This window comes from Oncorhynchus masou, unplaced genomic scaffold (genome assembly GCF_036934945.1).
Source record: "Oncorhynchus masou masou isolate Uvic2021 unplaced genomic scaffold, UVic_Omas_1.1 unplaced_scaffold_5296, whole genome shotgun sequence".
NCBI lineage: Eukaryota > Metazoa > Chordata > Actinopteri > Salmoniformes > Salmonidae > Oncorhynchus > Oncorhynchus masou.
Window position 1 is genome coordinate 17,083 of NW_027011704.1, and position 5,501 is coordinate 22,583.

A 5,501-nucleotide genomic window follows, 5' to 3' on the forward strand; every position below is an offset into this window, starting at 1 on the left:
AGTCCCAGGTGCTATATATGCACATTATTAGTAGTATTGGATAGACAAGACTGACGTTTCTAAAACTGTTTGAATGATGTCTGGGAGTATAACAGAACTCTTACCAGGCAAACCTGAGAAAAATCCAACCAGGAAGTGGGAAATTGAGGATTGTAGTTTTTCAACTCATTGTCATATGAATACACAGTATCTATTTGGTCATATTGCACTTCCTAAGGCTTCCACTAGATGTCAACCATCTTTAGAACCTTGTTTGATGCTTCTACTGTGAAGTGGGGTGGATGAGGGGATTGAGTCAGAGGGATGAAGATAGGCAGAGTCGACCGCGTGCTTCAGATGAGAGTTACCTTGCTTTCCATTGCATTTCTACAGACAAAGGAATTCTCTGGTTTGAACATTATTGAAGATTTATGATACAAAACATCTAAGATTGATTCTAAAAACTTCGTTTGACATGTTTCTACGGACTGTAACGTAACTTTGACTTTTCGTCTGCACCTAGTGATCACGCGTCATGAATTTGGATTACTGGGGCTAAACGCGAACAAAAGGAGGTATTTGGACATAAATTATGGACTTTATCGAACAAATCAAACATTTATTGTGGAACTGGGATTCCTGGGAGTGCATTCTGGATGAAGATCCTCAAAGGTAAGTGAATATTTATAATGTTATTTCTGACTTCTGACTAAACAACATGGCAGATATCTATTTGAGTTGTTTTGGAAACTAGAACTAGATAACTAGTCTAAAAGGAAGGAAACTAGAACTAGTTAACTAGTCTAGAAGGAATGAGACTATAACAGTCAGACCCTGATCTGTTTCACCTGTCCTTGTGATTTTCTCCTCCCCCTCCAGGTCTTGTTTTCCCCAGTGTATTTATCCCTATGTTTCCTGTCTCTCTGTACCAGTGTATTTATCCCTGTGTTTCCTGTCTCTCTCTGCCAGTTTGTCTTGCATGTTTCCAAGTCAACCAGCATTTTTCACGTTCTCCTGCTTTTTGCATTCTCCTTTTTCCAGTCCTCCCGGTTTTGACCCTTGCCTGTTTCTGGACTCTGTACCCGCCTGCCTGACCATTCTACCTGCCTTGACCACGAGCCTGTCTGCCACTCTGTACCCACCTACCTGACCAGTCTGCCTGCCTTGACCTCGAGCCTGTCTGCCTGACCATTCTACCTGCCTTGACCACGAGCCTGTCTTCCTGACCATTCTACCTGACTTGACCACGAGCCTGTCTGCCACTCTGTACCTCCTGGACTCTGATCTGGTTTTGACCTTTTTGTCTGTCCACGACCGTTCTCTTGCCTACTCCTTTTGATTAATAAATATTGTAAGACTCCAACCATCTGCCTCCTGTGTCTGCATTTGGGTCTCGCCTTGTGCCGTGATAATAACTAACTAAATAACTAGTCTGAAAGGAAGGAAACTAGAACTAGATAACTAGAGTCTAGAAGGAAGTAGACTAGAACTAGATAAGAGTCTTGAAGGATGTAGACTAGATAACTAGTCTAGAAGGAAGTAGACTAGAACTAGATAACTAGTCTACAAGGAAGTAGGCTAGCACTAGATAACTAGTCTAGAAGGAAGTACACTAGCACTAGATAACTAGTCTACAAGGAAGTAGACTAGACCTAGATAACTAGTCTAGAAAGAAGTAGACTTGCACTAGATAACTAGTCTCCAATTTGTAAGTCGCTCTGGATAAGAGCGTCTGCTAAATGACTTAAATGTAAATGTAAATGGAAGTAGACAAGCACTAGATAACTAGAGTCTAGAAGGAAGTAGACTAGACCTAGATAACTCGTCTCACCCCCATGCTGCATCGTCGTGGAGATATCACAGGAACCACCAAGCTGTTGCTCATGGAGTCGACAGGAGAGGTGTAGTCACAGGGACTGGCCAGGTCTGGAGAGCTGGCACAAAGGGCCTCATTCAGCTGAATGTGCAGGCCGATACCGTTTCCAAAACGACCCCCAGGTTTCATCCTGCAGGGCTGGAGACATAGGGGCAGAATCGATGACGAGTGGTTAGTAACTTACATGCATATGCTAACAACGCTATGACAGAAAGGCATTGATGCAGAAGGTGTGTGTGTCTGTGGGGGGGGGTCATCTAGAAGATACTGTAAGATATTACCTTAGGAGGAGGTTCGTTGAAGTTGATCTTGGCGTCAAAGAACTTGGTGGAGCGTTGTCTGTCTCTCTCTCTCTCTACCTCCTGCTCCTTCTCCATCCGATGGACGTCACTGTCACAGATCAAACAGACAGTTTAGTAGATGGCATGCCAGGCACTTGGAAGACAAGGGACAAATAGCAAGGAATGAGGAAGGAATGAGGGAATGAGGAAGGAATGAGTCTGGACATGGCCTGCTCTCCCTTAACCAAGGAATGAGTCTGGACATGGCCTGCTCTCCCTTAACCAAGGAATGAGTCTGGACATGGCCTGCTCTCCCTTAACCAAGGAATGAGTCTGGACATGGCCTGCTCTCCCTTAACCAAGGAATGAGTCTGGACATGGCCTGCTCTCACTTAACCAAGGAATGAGTCTTGACATGGCCTGCTCTCCCTTAACCAAGGAATGAGTCTGGACATGGCCTGCTCTCACTTAACCAAGGAATGAGTCTGGACATGGCCTGCTCTCCCTTAACCAAGGAATGAGTCTGGCCATGGCCTGCTCTCCCTTAATAACCAAGGAATGAGTCTGGACATGGCCTGCTCTCCCTTAACCAAGGAATGAGTCTGGACATGGCCTGCTCTCCCTTTAACCAAGGAATGAGTCTGGACATGGCCTGCTCTCCTTTAACCAAGGAATGAGTCTGGACATGGCCTGCTCTCCCTTAACCAAGGAATGAGTCTGGACATGGCCTGCTCTCCCTTAACTAAGGAATGAGTCTGGACATGGCCTGCTCTCCCTTAACCAAGGAATGAGTCTGGACATGGCCTGCTCTCACTTAACCAAGGAATGAGTCTGGACATGGCCTGCTCTCACTTAACCAAGGAATGAGTCTGGACATGGCCTGCTCTCCCTTAACTAAGGAATGAGTCTGGACATGGCCTGCTCTCCCTTAACCAAGGAATGAGTCTGGACATGGCCTGCTCTCCCTAATAACCAAGGAATGAGTCTGGACATGGCCTGCTCTCCCTTAACCAAGGAATGAGTCTGGACATGGCCTGCTCTCACTTAACCAAGGAATGAGTCTGGACATGGCCTGCTCTCCTTAACCAAGGAATGAGTCTGGACATGGCCTGCTCTCCACTTAACCAAGGAATGAGTCTGGACATGGCCTGCTCTCCCTTAACCAAGGAATGAGTCTGGACATGGCCTGCTCTCCCTTAACCAAGGAATGAGTCTGGACATGACCTGCTCTCCCTTAACCAAGGAATGAGTCTGGACATGGCCTGCTCTCCCTTAACTAAGGAATGAGTCTGGACATGGCCTGCTCTCACTTAACCAAGGAATGAGTCTGGACATGGCCTGCTCTCCCTTAACCAAGGAATGAGTCTGGACATGGCCTGCTCTCCCTTAACCAAGGAATGAGTCTGGACATGGCCTGCTCTCCCTTAACCAAGGAATGAGTCTGGACATGGCCTGCTCTCCCTTAACCAAGGAATGAGTCTGGACATGGCCTGCTCTCCCTTAACCAAGGAATGAGTCTGGACATGGCCTGCTCTCACTTAACCAAGGAATGAGTCTGGACATGGCCTGCTCTCCCTTAACTAAGGAATGAGTCTGGACATGGCCTGCTCTCACTTAACCAAGGAATGAGTCTGGACATGGCCTGCTCTCCCTTAACCAAGGAATGAGTCTGGACATGGCCTGCTCTCCCTTAACTAAGGAATGAGTCTGGACATGGCCTGCTCTCCCTTAACCAAGGAATGAGTCTGGACATGGCCTGCTCTCCCTTAATAACCAAGGAATGAGTCTGGACATGGCCTGCTCTCCCTTAACTAAGGAATGAGTCTGGACATGGCCTGCTCTCCCTTCAACTAAGGAATGAGTCTGGACATGGCCTGCTCTCCCTTAACCAAGGAATGAGTCTGGACATGGCCTGCTCTCCCTTAACTAAGGAATGAGTCTGGACATGGCCTGCTCTCCCTTAACCAAGGAATGAGTCTGGACATGGCCTGCTCTCACTTAACCAAGGAATGAGTCTGGACATGGCCTGCTCTCACTTAACCAAGGAATGAGTCTGGACATGGCCTGCTCTCACTAATAACCAAGGAATGAGTCTGGACATGGCCTGCTCTCCCTATAACCAAGGAATGAGTCTGGACATGGCCTGCTCTCCCTTAACCAAGGAATGAGTCTGGACATGGCCTGCTCTCACTTAACCAAGGAATGAGTCTGGACATGGCCTGCTCTCCCTTTAACTAAGGAATGAGTCTGGACATGGCCTGCTCTCCTTAACCAAGGAATGAGTCTGGCCATGGCCTGCTCTCCCTTAACTAAGGAATGATGCTGGACATGGCCTGCTCTCCCTTAACCAAGGAATGAGTCTGGACATGGCCTGCTCTCACTTAACCAAGGAATGAGTCTTGACATGGCCTGCTCTCCCTTAACCAAGGAATGAGTCTGGACATGGCCTGCTTTCACTTAACCAAGGAATGAGTCTGGACATGGCCTGCTCTCCCTTAACTAAGGAATTAGTCTGGCCATGGCCTGCTCTCCCTTAACCAAGGAATTAGTCTGGCCATGGCCTGCTCTCACTTAATAACTAAGGAATGAGTCTGGACATGGCCTGCTCTCACTTAATAACTAAGGAATGAGTCTGGACATGGCCTGCTCTCCCTTAACCAAGGAATGAGTCTGGACATGGCCTGCTCTCCCTTAACCAAGGAATGAGTCTGGACATGGCCTGCTCTCCCTTAACCAAGGAATGAGTCTGGACATGGCCTGCTCTCACTTAATAACTAAGGAATGAGTCTGGACATGGCCTGCTCTCCCTTAACCAAGGAATGAGTCTGGACATGGCCTGCTCTCCCTTAACCAAGGAATGAGTCTGGACATGGCCTGCTCTCCCTTAACCAAGGAATGAGTCTGGACATGACCTGCTCTTCACTTAACTAAGAATGAGTCTGGACATGGCCTGCTCTCCCTTAACCAAGGAATGAGTCTGGACATGGCCTGCTCTCCCTTAACCAAGGAATTAGTCTGGACATGGCCTGCTCTCACTTAACTAAGGAATGAGTCTGGACATGGCCTGCTCTCCCTTCACTAAGGAATGAGTCTGGACATGGCCACCTCTCACTTAACCAAGGAATGAGTCTGGACATGGCCTGCTCTCACTTAACTAAGGAATGAGTCTGGACATGGCCTGCTCTCACTTAACCAAGGAATGAGTCTGGACATGACCTGCTCTCCCTTAACCAAGGAATGAGTCTGGACATGGCCTGCTCTCCCTTAACTAAGGAATTAGTTATGCAGTATTTAAGCTACAGTAAGAATCTCACTGTCCCGCTGCTCTACCGTACAGTGATATCTGACTAAGATTATAACATGGA

The 5,501-nt window shown here is 47.4% G+C and overlaps 1 long non-coding RNA gene across 1 annotated transcript; it reads right to left on the reverse strand.

Annotated features, from left to right (window-relative positions):
• Positions 1-722: 722 nt before the first annotated feature.
• Positions 723-2,482, reverse strand: LOC135535902 (uncharacterized). Its single transcript, XR_010454904.1, has 3 exons — positions 2,137-2,482; positions 1,177-1,993; positions 723-1,082 (listed from the first exon to the last, which is right to left on the reverse strand). It is a non-coding gene; the product is annotated as an uncharacterized LOC135535902 (long non-coding RNA).
• Between the last annotated feature and the right edge of the window lie 3,019 nt (positions 2,483-5,501).